Genomic DNA, 20,404 nt, shown 5'->3' with positions numbered 1-20,404 from the left:
GGGCGCGTGTCGTGCCGTGAGTAGTGCGTGTTCGTGCCTTCTCGAAAATCGCCGTGTTTGTGCGTGTCGTGCCGGAATAAATTTTTAGCCGTGCGTGATCGTGCTTTTTTCCAAGGCAAAAAGCTTGTAAGATATTTTAAACACTCGGAGCTAAACAACAAATTGTCGAAAACGTTAAAACAAGATATAAGAACACGTTGGAATTCAACATATGTATATTATGCTTGAGATCATACCAAGTCCAAAATGAGATTAAGAGTATTTTGCTAGAAAAGAATGAGTTGGATCATATATCTATCTGACTTAAAGCTAGAACCTCCATTCGGTTTTCTCAAAGTATGCAAAGAGAGTTCCGAAGAATTACCCTACTATGCCCATTTTTGCCGTTTGGTCTGAAAAACTTTTGAAATTCTGCTCAATTGATACCATTGACTCTTAATTAAGGTTTTGGGTAGGGAAACCCGCACCGGGAATTCCCGGGAATTCTCGGTTTTTTGGTTACGGGATTTTCCCGGGAAATATGATTTTGTTTGGGAAATATCTTTTCCATTTATCACAACTAATATTGAATGAATGAATAAAATATGCCCGTCACTTTTATACCATAGAATCAGAATTCGATTAGATTTTACAGAATCAATGAATTACAAAAGATTTGGAAATAATTTTAATCTACAAAAGTGTTTTCAGGGAAAAAGTTATAAGAGCCGCACCAAAAACATGGACCATAACGACGGATTTTTATGCTGTTCTATTTAAGTGGGAAATAATATTTTCTATTTTAAAGTCCCATTTGTATACCCTCAGCCATTGGGCTAAAGAGGGTCCGGCTAGCTGGCTGGTGCGCACGATAACTCTCGAACGAAACCACCGATCAGGTTAAAAATTTGGCATTCGAGATTTTTTTCAAACTTAGTTTAAGTTCGAAGATGGACCATGTCGGCGGTCATAATTTTGTGTATGGAAATATGTTCCAGGCATAGAACAGGTTCCACACAAGATTCGGAAAAGTAAAGTTTTAGAGCTCCTCTCGGATCGATTTGAAATTTTTTCAGCAGTTTGTCTTTACGGCCCTCTTTACGACGGTACAAATGTTGTCGGGAGCAAGTCCATACTTCCTGACATAATGTCTTAAAAGCTCCAAGAAACCTTGACGGCAACAACTAAAATGAAAAATTGGCAAGATAACTCCCGCAGGAAGTTTCTGATTGGTCCAAACTTTGCATATCGTATTATTTCATCTAGTCATGTATCAGATTGGAATATGGACTATAATCGTCCAGCCATTAGGGTACCTCCAACACAAATTTAGGTAAAGTGCAGTTTAATAGCTCATCTCGAATCGTTTTGAATTTCTTTCCAAAAAGTTCTACTTGACGGCCCTGTTACGACGGCACAACTTTATTTGGGAGGCCAAGTCCACTCTTCCTGAGGTAAAGACCCAAAATCTCAAAAAAAAAAGCCTGCCGATACCAACTACATTGGGTAGTAAAAGAGAGAAATCTCCCACACTCTCTCTTTTGGCAACATGGTTGGCGTGCGCCCCTAGTTAAAACGGTACAATTTTTTTCGGGGCAAATCCATACTTCCCAAGAAATTGGCTCAAAAACTCAAAAAGCTCATAGAAACGCCATAGGTATTGTGTTTGCTTCTTCTTTTTAGGTGCGAGGCTGAGGGTATATCTCAGTCGGCACAGCTGACTGATAATATCTTACTTGTTTCAAGCTATCTTAAGCATATGAATAAACATATGATTTTCGAAATCCATAAAATTTGAATTTCTGTTCAATAACTTCATTGTTTGAGCCAAATCACTTTCAATACAGCGATTTCCTTAGCTTTGAAAAGCGGAAATGGTCAATGTGGGCAAAATGGTGCATTTTTCCATATTTTTTCGTTTTTGATCGATAAAGCGAAAACGTGTCATCCATTTTCGAGACCGCAACTCTTTGAAAATATTGTATTTCATATATTTTACTATGCGAAGATAAAAAATCACGGAAATATTGATCCACACTCGTATTTTAAAATTTCCCGGGAAATCCCGGATTCCCGTATCTAGCCAGACTGATGTTTTAAACTTTTTGAAAGAGTTTAATTTACAATTTTTAAAACAAGTAGCTAGGAAAATTTTGGCTATACCCGTCAGCTCAGCAACGAGCGAGAGATATGTAAATATTAGTTTATAAGTAATTTTGCAATATGTATATTTTAAAAGTATATAAGAATATTTTTAACAACTAATTGTACAACTATATGAATATCTCTTTTTTTAGTAATTTCGTGCGTGAGTGTGCGTGTTCGTGCCTTGTTGAAAAACGCCGTGTTTGTGCGTGAATGTGCATAAAAATTTTGTTCCGTGTTCGTGCATGTTCGTGCCTAATTTTTTAAGCACGCGCCCATCTCTAATAGACATCATAATGATACAGAATTGTTAGTGTCATTTGCCTATCGTATTTTTTTCTAAATGGTGACTGGATACGATGCAAATGGGATAACAATGTAATTGTTATTGTATATTAGACAAATGTCGCATTTTTACAGAAAATTAGAGACCAAAAAATTCCTCATTTATAAATATAAATAAGATAAAACTAAAGTCTGATTGCCTGTAGGGGTGTATATTAACTTATGTATGTATGACCGGATGGCAAAAATATGTCGCAATCATATAAAATTAATTCAGTGGAAAACTGCAGCCCAGGGGAAGTGGTGTAGGGTATCACATAGTCGGCCCCGTCCTACTATAGTCCTCTCTTACTTGTTTTCAATTAATTTCGAAGATCCTTGTGCAAGTTTTAGGAATGTAGTGTGGTCCTGCTTATAACCTATAGTATCTCATGGCAACTCCTTACTTCCTAATATAATGACCGGTAAACCAACTTCAATGGCCGTACCGATCGGAAGGATTGATTTCCAGAATTGGAATAAGTTTCAAGGAGGAATATGTCCAAATATGCCTTCACGTACCTCCTACACAGATTTAAAGGTAAGAACTCTTACAATAAGAGAGAAGTCTCCCTTTTCCCTTCGAGAATATTGTGGAACACACGTCTGCTCCGTCGGAAAAGGTCGTAAGTACCTCTCAATAAATTTTTCAGGAGGAAGAAAATACATTACAGCGCTTTCTGTATTAAAGATATTATTATGGTGGTAAAGGCAGTATTTTTCGTTTATTTATTCCGCTTCAATACCTGTACTTTGTTTGATAAAATTTCGTCGCGCTTGGGAGATAATTGGATTTCTTTGGACTTACGACCTCTTCTTTGTACATTTTTGTATTTTTGTAGGGACTTACGACCTTTTCCTACAATTTACGGACGTTTTTAAAATAAAATATTTATTCTTCACAATTGACGAGATTCATATCTTGACGAAATAAAGCGATCTAGCTATGTGTGTCCGTCAATCCATTAACAATTGTAATAAAACTCCAGGCCTCAATTTTGGACCGATCGTCACGAAATTTTGTGGAGAGGTCGTTATATATAAAAGGCAATGTGTGTATGTCTGTATGTTCCACATAGACTAAAAAACTGCTGAACCGATTTTTTGAAAATTTCAGAGAATATACAAGGAACAACCGAGGTGAAAATAGGCTTTACATTTTTTGAATTTCGGAGGGGGCAGGGCATGCCCTATTTTTTAAAAAACGCGTTTTTGCAAAAGTTATGAAAGTATCGATGAGAAAATTCATTTGCGAGGCAACGGTTGTTGAATCTCCGACAATAAGTACTTATTCCATGTAATTTTCAGATTATGCACAGCGGTGGAAGTAGGCTAAATATTTTGTTGAATTTCGGAGGAGCTGGTTAAATGCGCTATATATATAAAACTTACGAACGATTCCGTTTCCCCAATCCTGGGTACATATTTTAGCAATAAGACCCGACCAGAGTAAAATTCTAAGTCGGTATAACCATGGCCGTCTGTCCGTCTTTTGAAATTAAGATACAGCTCGCAATTTTTAAGATAGATCTTCGTGATCTGGTATAGAAGCTTCTATTACTTCTAGGATGTAGCCCCCATAGAACGGTACCTCCCGATTTCCGGTATTTTGAAGACGTGGCCTCAATATTCCTCCGAAATGGCTGAAATTTTATATTTATTATTCGTTTCGGGTATAAAACTTTCTCCCATAAATTTGTCTATATAGGCCCACGCTTTCACATAGTATTTTGAAGGTTAGCCACATTGTTTTACCGAAATTGCTAAAATTTGGTATTTAGTCTACTTCATAAACAAAAGGAAACTAATTGAAGTAAAATTCAATACAACTCACGGTGGAGGCCTGGCCGAATTTAACGACGTTCTTACTTGTTATTGATATTCACTTGCATATCCCAACTAATTTGCGATGCCAAAAAATAAATTGATATAAGAAAAGGTAACATAAACTGTTTGAAGGGCCAGCAACGTGGACCGGTTCGGCTAATATTTAATATAAAACATGACATGATTACGACCTTTTCCTTCAATTAAATTTCATGATTATGTCCGTTAATGTACGTGGTTTCTTAGCTACATTGTAATCCCAAATATAGTCCTTTTTTGTCTTCCCAAGTATTTCTGCCCCAACTCACTGCATCTTTTGTTTTTGTCTGCAAACCATGCAGAATCTTCAGCATGTAATGTCTTCCTGCGTTTGGGAAGTTTATCATCAGAGCTTTCGGAATCTTCGCGAAAACCATAGGGAACTAGACCCATGACACCATCATCTAATTCCATTCCAAATTCATACTGCTCTTTCTTAGTTTAATAACATTTCAATCAATTATTATTTTAGAATCATTTAATAATATAAACATTGCACTTACCCGTCCGTCAGAACGTATTACTTTATTGAATTAAGAATACAAACTAATCTCCTTATGCGAATAAATGTCCCTAGAGAAACCACAAATTACCAGTTGATAAAGTTAAGTAATAAAGTTAACAGTAAAAACAGTAAAAATTTTGATTTTTTTTTAAATTTTTCTATATATGAGGTATTTGAACACATACAGCATCCCAATTTGTGTAGGCTAGTTCTTTACATTGTACCCCAACCACGGATGACGTTAAACATTATATCTGAACTACATTAACTGTAGTATTCTTTTAAAGTATACATTTTCCTGTGGACTTACGACCTTTTCGTATTCAAATTTGTACGTTTTGTGGACTTACGACCTTTTCCGACAAGGCAAACGTATAGAAAAACGCGACATACTACCATTTTCTTTATATCATACGATGTGTTTTGACTTTTACTATCATCCTGCAACAAAAACGGGATTTCCAAAAAAAGTGGACTTACGTCCTTTTCCGACGGAGCAGACGATATATGAATATCTATATCTGCACATGTATATTGTGTATTTTAACTTGTACATCAACAATCATGAAAAATACATTTCACGGAAAGCTAGTGCCCTGGGATAGTAGTTTATAGTATCACATTAACAATTCCGTGCGAATTTAAAACTCTCTTAATTGTTTACTTTTCGGTTATTGTTGGTTCCGAGAATTATTCGTTATAGTCAAGTCAACTGCATATCATTTTTTTTGTGCGCAAAACTATTGATTATTTCCGATTTTTAGACATATCCACTGTTAGTTGAGTTAACTTTTTCCAGTGACTTCAATATTATTTTACATATTTATTATTACAGTTAATTCACCTTAAGAAATTTCCTTCCCTTCAATTACAGATTCATGCTTCCGATATAGACTCTGGTGGATAATGAAAACGAAATAATTTTGGTAAGTTTGTTTTGTAAACTTTCTTCTCTTTGTGTTCGCTATTCCTTTTTAATAACTTCTTACAATTCCAACTATGAAGACTGCCAAAGTGCATTTAAATTGCTACAGGGGGACCAAAAAGAATATGTAGCGGGAACAAAATTTACAGTTTACCCTCATCATAAATTTAAGGGAATCGGATGTTTATTTTAGCGTGATTGCATTTATAATTGAAGATAAACAAAAACTGTGATTTTACGCTGTAAATATAGTTATGCCAACAAATGTTCACTTAATTTTCGTTTAGCTGGGAAAATGTAAATAATTTGGTATACTATAATTTTAAAGCACTCAATAAGTTTGTGGAAAGCCTAAACATAACGTGGTCGTATGTATTCCAATGACTCAAATTTGAGTGGTGTTATTAAGTTTGTAGGGGTGAGGGAACTGTTGTTCATAGAAATATTTTTCACAGAGAACCTGCGAAGCAGACTTTGTTTATTTAACAACAGCAAATGATTATACCATCATTTCTCACAACAAGGCGACCAAATATTACTGTTTCCTACATAAACATTGCTTGAACGCTTGTCTTCTATTATGAACCAACCAAAGAAATTCCACAAACCTAATTTTTCCTGCAAAATCATATTTTAGACCTACACCTACATTGCCGAAGCAGATGTTTTATTTATCTACTTTCAAAAATAAATCATCATAAAAATAGACGCAAGTTTTACAGCTATATTTCGTTACGTTGAAAGAACATTTTTCTTTTCCATTTACATTCATTTCGTTTACTTCTAATATCACTGGTATTTGGGTGATGGGGTCGTTTACAACTTTTTCCCATTACCATCTTAAAATCTAAGCAGGCACAATAACATCTTCATCAAAACGCAGAAAAAAATGGAACCATCTTCATCATCATTACATACGACCAACGAAAAGAGAGAAAACATTACAACGAAAAACTACATTGGGGTCAGCTGGTATGCCATGAGGCAGAAACAAAATACTATAACTGTAGTTTCTTAACCAACGAACTATTACCACAAATCAACGTACAAAAACACTTTCTTAAAGTAACCAAAGTGTAACTGAAGAAAAGTAATATAACACAATTTATTGGAAGAAAACTTTTCCAACTACCAAAACTCGAAGTCCTGCCGTGCAGTGTCGTATAGTTTCATATTACATTTTGGATTTCTTTCTACAACTAAATGCAAACTTTTTTGTATTTGACGACAACCTAAATATATATGCAGATATATGAACAAGAATATTACATTTCTTTTCCAAGCAAGAACTTCTTTCGATAAACGACACTCTTTGGAAATGACCATTATTGGATTTGTTTTCAGTGCAATGGTGCGTATGAAGTCGAATTAAAAGGAACATATCTAACACCCATACGCACGTTATACGCGCATTAACGTGAATTTACATTTTCTTAGGACCAGTTTATTTCATAAGGGACTTTTTTCCGATATAAAAATTCTATAGGGAATAGATCACAACGCCAGAAAGCCCGATATCTTTTAGAGCGTTTGACTACATAAAGCCTTTAGGACCATTTTGACATACACAATTTTCAAATGTTCCTCCAGGCATTCATTTGTATGTATTTTTTTAATCGGTCAACGAATGGTTAGTATTACCTGCCGCACTTTTATACCCTCCACCATAATATGGAGAGCATAATTAAATTTGTCATCCCGTTTGTAACACATCGAACTATTCGTCGGAGATCCTTTAAAGTATTCTAAGTCGCTATAACAATGTCCGTCTGTCCGTACATCTCTTGAAATCAATATACAGCTTGCAATGTTTAAGACATAGCTTTATAATTTGGTAGATTACTCTAGGATCTGAATATCCTTCCTGATATGGCTGGGTGTGGCGGGCCTAGCCAGAATATAGTGATTGGGACTGTAACACCAGAGCAAGTACTGCAACAAAAGCATCTCATTGTGTTGCTGTAATGTAGACAAAACTGGCGCCGCATAGCTTATCACAGACAGACCTATGGCGTTATATGTGGTTAACAAGGTTTTTTATCTGCACCCCAAAAGCTGCCTGCTAGGGACTTGAGGGACCTTGTTTCTGAATTTCAATTTGGCGCAGATAGTTTCGAATGTGACCCATAGAATTTTGGGGCAGCTTGTGGTCGGAATTCTGCTACATTCACATTTAACCCTCTTCTATACTGCGTCGTCCATGTGGTGAACAGAGTGGCCGTAGATTTAGTGGCGGATATCTGCGTATTCCTCGCGTGGAAAAAGTTGGTAAGATCGGCTAAATAGGAGTTCAGTCTCTCATAGATGTCATCAGGGTAGGTATCTGACGCCAGGATCGAACAATCATCCGCATACGCTACGATCTCAATGACGTATGGAGGGGGTGGAATACAGGGAAGGTAGAGGTTAAACAGTTCCGGAGATATCATCCCACCTTGGGGAACTTCCTGTTTCACTCTACGGGTTTTGGACTTCTTGTTCCTGAATTCCACGTACGACTGGCGTCCACACATATAATTGGATATCCATAGTTTCAGACTTGCCGGAGGGTTGTCTGTTCAATGTCCTCAAACAGCGTGGAGTGCCTGTCAAAGGCTTTTGATAAGTCAAGCTTCACCATCACCGTTCTATCACATGACCTTTCCTGGTTGAGTCCTCGACAAATATATGTGGAGATGGCGTGCAGCGCTGTCGTCGTGCTGTGCTGCTTACGGAATCCATGCTGATGATCGGCAAATAGATACCTATTTCTGACGCTGGGGAGTACTAAGGCCTCAAGAGTCTTTGCTACAGGCGACGAAAGCGGAATCGGTCTGTAAGATTCACTGTTGCTGGCATCATTGCCTGGCTTCAGTAGCGGGACCACCCTGCCCATTTTCCAGACTTCGGGAACAATGAGGGCGGCTAGCGACAGGTAGAAAACTTTAGTGAGATACACCATTCAGCTGTTTCACCATTACCATGGAGATTCCATCAGGGTACAACGCTTTGCATGATTTAGCGTTCCTGATGGCATTCACAACATCATCTATTGTAAACTGTGGTGGTTCATCTTCGGCAGGAAGAGATCTTATGCGACGTAGTACTCTTCTCTTCGCACTGCCATTCCTCGACAAACTGTCGATTGAAATAACTTGAAGAATGTGCGGCTTTCAGAGGTGATGAAATCGGGTGGTCTGCTTATAAAGACAATTATGGGAAGGCAATTATGTTCTGATCAGAGAGAAATGACGGGCTTTCAGGTAACGTCATTTGTCAGACAAGGTGACACGATGGTTATGTATGGCGAACTGTGACACTCTCCTCTAATTCTGGTAGGAGAGTCTTCATTTACCGTGCAAAACATAGAGCTATCAATCTGCCCAGCCAGTGCTGAGCCCCTCTGGTCGTTTCCTAGGACCGAATGCCACATCTCATGATGCGCATTAAAGTCCCCCAAGACCAGACGATTATGACCATCCAAAAGCTTGCTAATGTTAGGCACGTAATGTGAGATAGTGCTATTTCTCGGCGGAATGTATGTATACGTTCAGCAACTCTATCTCGGCAGTTCCACGCCTGACTACTACTCCATGCATTTCACGTGCGGGTCATAAGTAACAGGCTAAAGCGAGATACGTCTGTATTGGACAGATTGGTGCAAAAGAAAAGCTAATCCACCACCTCCACTTCTGGCGCGACCCTTGCCTAATCGTTATAACCATCACAATGCTCTAAGCTGTAGTTTTCGTTGAGCTTGGTTTCCTGCACCGCCGCGACCATGATCTTCTTCCGATTCATAAATTCCACTATTTTATCTATCTTACCTCGAAGTCCATTGCAATTAAATAGCAAAAAGGATATATGTATTTTCTTAGATTGGAGCAACAACGGCTGGTGTTAAATGCTGCGAGTGCGATTGCTGTTGAGGGGACTGAGGGGGAGTTTCGTAATCTGACGACGACTCACTGAGGGCTGTGTTCGCGTGGACAAGTCCAGAGCAACCCCTTAGATGCACCTACTCCTGACATCTATCGCATATCACCGAAGTTTAGATAAGGTTGAAGATGCGGATTTTGCAAACCGATCATAAATATATTGGTCCCAGGTTTTCCTCCTCATCCACGAACCAAAAGAATCCGGAGCAGGCATTCCGGTATATGCTGCTCCCAACACAGAAAAACGGTACGAAAGAACCCGCTGCCGTGGTATTGTCCTAGTGTTTTTGGTATCGAAAATCGACTATATCCGACCACGTTTTGATATAACTGCCATAGAACGGTATGTGTCAATGTACGGATTTTAAAAGTTTTAGCTTCATGATAGAAACGAAAATGCTGAAATTTAGTATTTAGTTGTTGTTATTTATTGTTGACCTGTTGTATGGTAATTTATATTTGATGTATATTTCGGCTAAAGGTCAGTGAAAAGACGTTGTTTGTGTTTAGTTTTAAATTTTTATTTTTGTTCCAATATTTCGGTTGACTTCGTCAACCATCTTCAGGGATAAACTACAAAAATAACAATCATTTACAATTTGATAATAACAATTATAACACAAAGATTACATTTAAAGAGAAAAGCTTCTGCTTTCTTACGCCGTTTGAGCTAAACTAAGTTTTTCTTTCTTGTTGTCTTGAGTGCTTGTTGACTAAGTTCCTGTATATGTGTGCACAGTGGTCAGTATCAGTTTTATAGTTCATTCTAATGTTTGTAGGGGTATTTATTATGTGCAACATTTCTAAAGTATATCGTCTTTTGTAATTGCTTTCTTGCGTTAATATATCCACATCTTTGAAATTTGGCGTATGTCCAGTTAATGTGCAATGTGCTGCTAAGGCCGTCTTTTGTTCTAAGGGTTTGTCCGTATAAATCTAAAACTAAACACAAACAACGTCTTTTCACTGACCTTTAGCCGAAATATACATCAAATATAAATTTAGTATTTAGTCTTCCTTGGGGCTACAAAACTTTCCCCCATTACCGAAATGGCTGACAATTGGTACTATGTCTTCTATGGGGCCACAAAATATTTCCCCCAAAATGTGTAAGTACAGATCCAGGTTTTTACATAGCTCCCATAGAACGGTATTTCCCAATTTTCGGTATTTTAAAGGATTTAGCCTCATTATCACACCGAAGTGGCTGATAATTGGTACCGACTCTTCTTTGGGGTTACAAAACTTTCCCCAGAAATACCACAAAGAACGGTACCTCCCAAATATTTTAAAGGTTTTTTCCTCAATATCACACCGAAATGACTAAAAGTCAGTCTTAGTCTTACAGATCCAGGTTTTGATATAACCCCCATAGAACGTTACATCCTGATGTTCGGTATTTTTACACCTATGTCCGTCTGTCCTGTCGCAATTTAGATCAAATCGTCACGAAATTGTGGGGTTTTAATGGGGTCCAGGAGAGTAAAAAGCCTATTAATTTTGGTGATGGTCGGATCATATTTGGGTCAGAATGGGCAAAAAGCTGATGTAGGAAAAAAAACTCAAGTATTTATTCTAATGCGAATAACTCCGCTCGTATTAGGAGTAATCCAAAAGCAAAGCCTTATAATGAAAGTGGAAAAATTCACCTTTCCAACGAAGCAAAGTAGGTTGGCGTAGGTGGTTAAACCAAAACCAAAGTCTAGCGATGTAAGTAGATAATCTCATCTTTACTATGACGCAAATAGGTTGGCGTAGGTTGTCAAACAACGAAAATATCGCAACACGTCCCATTTATCATTTTTATAATCACTCTAAAGGTTGCAATTTTGATCGGATCGTCACGAAATTTTGGGTGTTGATGGGGGTCTCAGAGGGTAAGAGGGCTCTTGATTTCGATGATGGTCGGGTAAGATTCAGGGGCCGGAACGGGAAAAAACGTATGTGGAAATAATATAATGTTTTATTCTTATGTGATCTCCGCTTCTGGAAGAAGAAAAGATCACCTCTCCATTGATGCAAAGTAGATTGGCCTTGATGGTCAAACAACGGAGACATCGAAATAACCGCTGCACTGTGGTTTAGCTTGTATGGGAGAGAGCGACAAAAATATTTCTAATCAAGATATCGATATGAAAATTTTACCGTAAACTCGTAGTGACTAGAAGATAATTTTCCCCAAAAATCAGCAGGATTGGTCCACTTTTAGGTATAGACCCCCCATAACGGTACTTCCACTTTTTTATTAATTTCAAGATTTTGTCTATATTTTCAAAGTGAAATCTTTGTAATTTGGCATTTTGGGTTCTTTGGCAGTATTAAACATCTTGCGTAAGTCCATAGTCGATAGAGGTCCAGGTTTTGGTATATCCCCCATATAGACGTACCTCCCGTTTTTATAATATCACGATTTTGGTCATATTTTCCAACTGAATTTGCTGTAATTTAACATTTCAAGTTTATAATCTGTATCAAACATTCTTGCCAAAATATGTACATCAATATATGTCCATATTTTGGTATAGTCCTATATCATGTTAACTCCCTATATTTGACATATTTAAGTACTTGGCCTAAATTTTCTCCAAAAAAAGTTTGTAAAAATCATGCCATTTTATGAATTTTATTCTTGGCAAGGGTTAATTGGTAGCAAGTATCAACAATATGGGGCACAGAATATTTTTACTAGGTGCGTTAACATATGGACCAAGGGCGTACCAGATTATATTAGATGTACACAATGTCATATAGGTCTCAAACAGGGAATATATGGAAACTAAGATGTTTTATAAGATTTTTAGTCGCGAGGATGGGTTGGCATCTATTACAATAAATAATAGCTTTAGGATATCTCGATTAGGAGAGTTCCCAGATCGACTTAAAATGTACCAGGATATATGTATAAACAGTAAACAAACCCACATATGTGGTCCTGCTTGCCAATTTAACCATTCTACGTTGTTTAGTTTTCTGTGTGGAGCTTAAATCTATGGCAGGACTTCCGCGTTGTTACTTTCAACGGCAGATAAATCTTGAAGTGGCATGTATCTTTCTAAAATAATGGTGTCTTTGCAGAGATAGTGTATACGATCTAACAACTTAGAGAAATCATATCCGCAACATCCACCTGAAGGTTTGCTATAATTTCTTCGAATACCGTCCGTCCCATGCTGACATTGACAAAGTTCTTTGAACACCATATTTCAAAAACATACAAATGTGAAGACACACATCCTAAAAACATATTTTTTTATAAAATGAGTTCGAAACAAAATGCAAAACAACAACACCGATTGCTTGAAAACACCCAAAAACCCTATACTAAACATTCATAAAACTCCGAGTATACTCAGTATAATGAAAACTGAATACCGCTCGGCAACTTTCGGCAGACGAGATAATTTTTTTCTAATTCTGGACACTTCCACGAACATTTAAATAAAAATAACGTGAGGATCCGCGAGGATCCAAGGTACTAAAAGTCAATTTCTTTTCACAATATTAAATAAAAAACACTTACAATAATACATTTCAAAAGAGATCACTTTTACTACAAAATAAAGATACAACTTTATGATGTTATCAATTAAAAACAATAACAATACCATTAACTTTAACTTCCATTTCTTACTATAGTAATTTTACACATTACTTTTTTGTGGTATCACTTGTAACTTGTCACTACGTTAAAGGAAATTTCAATGTCTCAGTTTCCTCAAATGGAAATGCCCACTTCCTTGCCTCTGCTTTAGCTAGTACCGTTAGAAATTGTAAAAAGTAAGCCGGAATAATAAAATCTGATGTGTCTACGATAGATTTGAATAGTTACAATCATAATTTATAGACATCGATTTTTGTATTTTTGTCGCTGGCTGGGACCACAGCGCGCTGGTCCAACCCACGTTTTTATCTTTGGGATTTCAATTGTAACTTCCAAAACCAAAGCCTGACGATGAAAGTAGAAGATGTCACCTCTACAATGATACAAATTAGGTTGGTATAGGTTAGCAAACAGCGGAGATATTCCAATAGTCAATAATACACCATATTTTCCTTTTTTTATGATTAAGCTACAGGTCGAAATTTTGATCGGCTCGTCACGAAATTTTGCGCGGCTGATGGCGGTTCTACAGAGAAAGAGAATTATTAATTTTGGTGATGGTCAGATAATATTCAGGGTCGGAATGAGCAAAAACTTATGTGGAGAAAAATTCAACTTTCGATTCCCAAATATCACAGCTTTGGTATTATAAGTTTGTTTTTCGAAAAATTCATGTAACACCGCGAAATATTCGTTGTAGACCCCCATGTGGTATACCAAAATGCATATCTCGACGAGATAAAGCGATTTTGAGATGTGTGTCTATTACAAATTGTACGCACGCTACAGGCGGCAATTATGAACCAATATTTAAGAAATTTGTAGCGGCTCTGAAGGTCGCAATGGTAGCCTGATCGGCGCCAAATTTTATGTAAGATTTGGATTCACTACAGAGAAGTAGCTTGCAATTTAACATAATGATCAGATAATATTTAGCTGGTTAAATTGACCAAAACTTTTGGTAAAGTTGATAGTGAAATAAATATGTCTTTATTCCTGGAATCTATGTTAAAACAATGGAAGTTATATTTAGAAGAGAAACTCTTGACCTTTCCATTGATGCAGAATATGTTGATGTACGTGGTCAGATAACAGAGTTACAGCCTAATATGTACACGGATCACACAGTTTTAAGTGTTAGAAGTGTAACCATAAACAACGTAGAGGTCGCAGTTATAGTTCAATACCAACAAATTTTTGCACGAAGTAATAATTTTGGACAACGCCACAAATTTTTGATAATGGTGGGATAATATTTAGTGGGTAAAATTGACCAAAATTATTTGTGGGAAATATATCCAAATTTAATTTTTGTTAGATATTTTTAATTCTTATTCGGTCATATTCCAACAAATTACGAAAACGAAATTTGAAAACCAACTCTTGACCACTCCCTTGATGCAAAATAAATCAACGTAGCTGTAACACATAAGTGGGAGCCTTTATCGTTTTTATACCCTCCACCATAGTATGGAGGGTATATTAAGTTTGTCATTCTGTTTGTAACACATCGAACTAATCATTTGCGACCCTATAAAGTATATATATTCTTGATCAGGATAAAATTCTAAGACGATCTGGCCATGTCCGTCTGTTGTAATCACTCTAGCGTCCGCAATAATTGAGATAGAGTGCTGAAATTTTGCACCCGAGGGTCTGTTTTCCATAGGCAGGTCAAGTTCGAAGATGGGCCATATCGGTCCACTCTTTGGTATAGCCCCCATATAACGGTACCTCCGGATTTGAGGTATTTTGACGTTATTCGCCACATTTGCAGACCGAATTAGCTATAATTTGGCACTTAGAGTTCCTAGTGATCAACAAACTTATATCCCAAAGGATATGGGCATAGGTCCATGTTTTGGTATAGTCCCCATATAACGGTACCTCCCGATTTTCGGTATTTTGAGAGTTTTAGCCACAATTTTTAACCGAACTATCTGCAATTTGACATTTGAGGTTCTCAGTGGTCATGAAATATCTCCACTAAACATACTCGACATAGGTCCATGTTTTGGTATAGCCCCCATATAACGGTACCTCCCTATTTTCGGTATTTTGAGAATTATAGCCACAATGTGTTACCGAACTAGCTGTAATTTGCCATTTGAGGTTCTCAGTGGTCATAAAACATCTCCACCAAACATCGTCAACATAGGTCCATGTTTTGGTATAGCCCCCATATAACGGCACCTCCCGATTTTCGGTATTTTGAGAATTTTAGCTACAGTTTTTAACCGAAATAGCTGTAATTTCACATTTGAAGTTCTCAGTGGTCATAAAACATCTCAACGAAACATCGTCAACATAGGTCCATGTATTGGTATTTCCCCCATATAACGGTATCTACCGATTTTCGGTATTTTGAGAATTTAAGCTGCAAATTTTAACCGAACTAGCTGTAATGATCGGTATTTTGAGAACTTTAGCTACAATTTTGTCTCTTCAAAAATAATCGTCAATATATGTCCATGTTTTGGTATATCCCCCCATATAACTGTACCTCCCGATTTTCGGGAATTTTCAGTGGTCACGAAATTTCTTCACTAAAATTCGTCAACATGGGTCCATTATTGAGGGTATACATTGTTTTGATGGAACTACTCTCAATTTGACTCTTGAAGTTCCCTGCAGCTATAAAACTTTGATATATTTTTTTAGATTAGATTAGATAACACTGTGCAACAAAATGGTGGTGAAAGTCTGGGGCACGGAAAATTCCTCTTGGGGAAGAAAGGCCTTGGTGAGTATATTATGAACCCCGAAGGACAGATCCGCCGTGAGTCGAACTTCCGCGTTCTGGCGTGATGAAATTTTTGTTAGAGACCCTGTGGGCCATCAGGAATTAGCGTTATATCTTTGTTCACTGTTGCTTAAGTGCTCTACAAAAATAACAAAGATATAATGCTAATTCATGATGGCTTACAAGGTCTCTTGCAAAAACTTCATCACGCCATAACGCGGAAGTTCGACTCACGGCGCATCTGTCCTTCGGGGTTTTTAATATACACACACCAAGGTCTTTCATCTCCAAAAGGAATTATCTCTGCCCCAACATTTGTGTTCACAGTGTAATTTAAGCAATAGTGGGAGGCAGTAGGAGTCTATACATTGTCGAAAAGTTGTTCCACCTAAAATTGTGAAAGGACCCTAATTATTCCATTTTAATTAAGACTATTTTATGGTGGAGGGTAAAAAGTTCGGCCCGGCCGAACTTAACGACTTTTTACTTGTTGTTTGTTTGTAAAGAAGTACACTTACCTTCCATGCTACAAAATGTCTCAATCATGATAGAAAAGTTTTCAAATCATGGTTTTTTAATTGATGCAAATTACAATGCAGTTCAGGGTCTTAAAGTAATTGAATGCCTCGAAAGCCTCAAGCCAAGAAGGTGCAGTGGTATGCACGTCCGCCCTGCACTCGGAAGTTCTTCGGTACAATCAATGGCCAGGACATGAAAATATTCGGCGTTGGCAACTCCCCTCAGCCATGAAAAACTTCTCTACAAGTTTAAAAATTAATTTTTTGATGAAATATGTATGTATTTGTTGCCAAAAGGGACCGTCTCACAGTGGATCCACTTGTATGGAGAAGGTGGCCAAAAATATTTAGAGTCTAAAAATAAAGCCAATGCGCCGGTGTGCTGCTGCGAAGAGTGTTTTAAGAAACCACTAGCGTGACATTCTCCCGGTAAGAATAGTTTTATGCTGTTAATACAAAATGACATGAACAAAAGGCCTGATTATCTTATGATGCAAAAATAGGCTTGGGGAAACAGAACAATTTCCAAAACACCATAAAATCCAACCAATTTAGCAGACTAAAAAAAATCAACATTTTTGTCTTAAAATTGGTAACATTTTTAATATAGGTCTTATAGCGTTCTTCCTGGAAGGTACATACCGCCAACGCAAGACTAATTCGGAAGAAGATTTCTTCATTTTGCCACTGATTGGGTTAACACAATTGGGTTAATATACGTGGTAAGATAACAGAGTTATACGCTAATTTATCAATAGAAACCCTATTCTAGGGCAGCTTTAGTCAGCGACCCACCATTTATAGTCTGGCACTAGATGGCAGCTGATTTTAATACTGAATAATCTTAAACCCATGACCTACTTCGGCCCGTCTGACTATAGCCCTCTCTTACTTGTTATATATAAGATTGTATTAAATGCATACTCAACTTCGTTCGATTGATATTTACATTGGATTATTTTAAAATAGTTATAGTTTTACACATTACAATAATTTTTTTTACATAAGAGCGGAGAATGCTGTTATTTACATTACTTTTACAAAATGTATGTCAATGCTTTCACCGCATTTTTGAGGTGGCCAAAGTGTCACAGTATCATAAGGATGCATAGAAAACAGATTATAAGACAGTGTACCTCCTTATTATATTCTTTTTAAATACATACATATGTTTTCAATTGAAGGTGTTCCACATACCCTGTAAACCAAAGACAAACACGTATAAAAGTAGAAAACAGAAGAAACCACGACCTAAGAAATCGCTATCCTCTACTCTTTTCAAACCCCAATGTGATTTTTTCTTTGTACATACAACAAGATGCACATACACACCCAACCACACACTCGCTTTTAGTAGTAAAAATGAATATCTATGTAGCTACGTTCTAATGGGATGGGATTCATTGAAAGAGTGTTTTTCCTCTCCCTTGAAGCTAATTTAAGAGCATTACAAACAACTGGACCGTTTACATGTAAATGTGTCATGTATGGAATGAAATAGAAAAACTGAATACAAGCCGTCAGCGAGCTAAACAGCCAGCCAGTTTACCACACTAGGCTAACTATGTCAATGACATTTTGTTGTGAATGCAGCCATAAGGTGAAGTAGGTTAGGCGAGGACAGCCAATTCATGTGATAACATCTGTTAATTTGCTTCAGTCAATTGGATTCATTAAAAATGCAAACTGATGCTAATCAAATCACAAAATAAGCGCATCATGTATGGCGGATATTCAGGATATATAATGCAGAAACAGTTGTCATTTATTAAAGGATATATTGAAATGACACATAAAATAATTTAAAATTGGCGTTACTATTAAAAATATTCGACATATTTACATATCCGAAAATATCGGACCAATATTGTCATTTCTATAGACAGATCTTCTATCATTCAGAGTGATAGAAGATAGAAAATCTGTCTATAGAAAACCGTTATACGTTATTCTCTTTATACAAGACCATTAGAAGGTATATGCAGAAAAAAGGGAACACCCATAGAAATATTTTTCTCTGGTCTTCTCTCTATAGAAGATATTTAAAAGATCTTCTGCCTATAGAAGACCTTTAGCAGGTCTTCTGTCCTAAGAAAACCTTTAGAAGTTCTTCCGTCAATAGAAGACCTTTAGAAAGTCATCTGTCTATAGAAGGCCTTTGCAGGTCTTCTACCTTCAAAACACCTTAAGAAAGTCTTCTTTCTATAGATCATTAGAAGGTCTTCTGTCAATAGATTACGTTTAGAAGGTCTTCTGTTACTAGAAGACCTTTAGAAGGTCTTCTATCTATAGAAGAACTTTAGAAGGTCTTCTATCTATAGAAGAACTTTAAAATGTCTTCTAGGTATAGAGGACCATTAGAAGTTCTTCTATCTGTAGAAGACCTTTAGAAGGTCTTCTATCTATAGAAGACCTTTTGAAGGTCTTCTATCTATAGAAGACCTTTTGAAGGTCTTCTATCTATAGATGACCTTTAGAAGGTCTTATATCTATAGAAGACCACTAGAATGTCTTCTATCTGTAGAAGATCTGTAAAAGGTCTTCTATATATAGGAGACCTAGTCTATAGAAGACATTTAGAAGGTTAGAAGGACCTTTTAAAGGCTTTCTGTCTATAAAAGCCTTTAGATGGACTTTTGTCTATACAAGACCTTACTAGAAGACCATTGAAAAGTCCTATGTCTATAGAAGACCTTTAGGAAGTCCTCTGTCTATGGAAAATCTTTAGAAGGTCGTGCCAATAGAAGACGTTTAGAAGGTCTTCTGTAACTTGAAGACCATTAAAAGTCCCATATCTATAGAAGACATTTAGAAGGCCTTCTATCTATAGAAGACCTTTAGAAGGCCTTCTTTCTATAGAAGGTATTCTGTGTAGATCTTTTAAAGACTTTCTGTCTATGAAAACCTTTAGATGGACTTTTGTCTATAAAAGACCTTACTAGAAGACCATTAAAAAGTCCTAGGAAGGAAGTCCTCTGTCTATAAAAAACTTTTAGAAGGTCGTCTATCTCTACAATACGTTTTAAATGCCTTCTTTCTATATAAGACCTTAAGAAGGTTTTCTGTCAACTGAAGACCTTTACAAGGTATTCTGTAATAGAAGACCATTAACAAGCCCTCTGTCTATAGAAGACCTTTAGCAGGTCTTGTGTTTAAAGAAGACCTTTAGAAGGTGGTTGGTTTTCTGTGTAGACTCTGTAAAGCCGTTCTGTCTATAGAAACCCTTAAATGGACTTCTGTCTATCGAAGACAGAAGACCTTTAGAAGGTCTTCGGTCTATAAAATACCTTTAGAAGGTCTTCTGTCAATAGAAAACCTTTAGAAAATCCTCTGTTTATAGTAGGCCTTTAGCAGGTCTTCTGCCTATAAAAGACCTTTAGAAAGTCTTCTGTCTATATAGAGCCTTTAGAAGGTATCCTGTCTACAGAAGATCTTTAGAAGGTATTCTGTCAATAGAAGACCTTTAGAAGGTCTTCTATCTATAAAAGACCTTTAAAAGCTTTCTGTCTATAGAAACCTTTAGATGGACTTTTGTCTATAGAAGACCTTATAAAGGTCCAGGTCTTATGTTTGTAGAACACGTTTAGAATATCTTCTGTCTATAGAGAATCTAGGGAAATTCTCCTGTCTATAGAAAACATTTAGACGTTTTTTCTATCTATAGAAGAAGTTTAGAAGGTCATCTTTATATAGAAAACCTTTCTAAGGTTTTCTGTGTACAGAATATTTTCAAATGATCTTTAGAGATTTTTCTGTCGCTAGAAGACCTTTAAAATATCGTCTGTCCGTAAAATACACTTAGAAGATCTGCCTATGGAAGACCTTTAGAAGTTTGTCTATCTATAGAGACCTTAAGAATTACTTCTATCTATAGAGGACCT

At 36.8% G+C, this 20,404-nt stretch overlaps 1 protein-coding gene across 4 annotated transcripts in view; it reads left to right on the top strand.

Annotated features, from left to right (window-relative positions):
* Nucleotides 1–20,404, top strand: part of Liprin-gamma (liprin protein kazrin) — a 298,932-nt gene that overhangs the window by 89,271 nt on the left and 189,257 nt on the right. For all 4 annotated transcript variants that reach the window (XM_073989565.1, XM_073989560.1, XM_073989562.1 and 1 more), the window contains exon 3: nt 5,694–5,745. The gene's annotated coding sequence lies outside the window, so the exon portion shown is untranslated. The remainder of the gene's footprint in view (nt 1–5,693; nt 5,746–20,404) is intronic.

Source organism: Musca autumnalis, unplaced genomic scaffold, assembly GCF_047663935.1.
Source record: "Musca autumnalis isolate F117 unplaced genomic scaffold, ASM4766393v1 scaffold_5, whole genome shotgun sequence".
In the NCBI taxonomy this organism is placed as follows: Eukaryota; Metazoa; Arthropoda; class Insecta; order Diptera; family Muscidae; genus Musca; species Musca autumnalis.
This window is presented reverse-complemented; position numbering and strand designations above follow the sequence as displayed.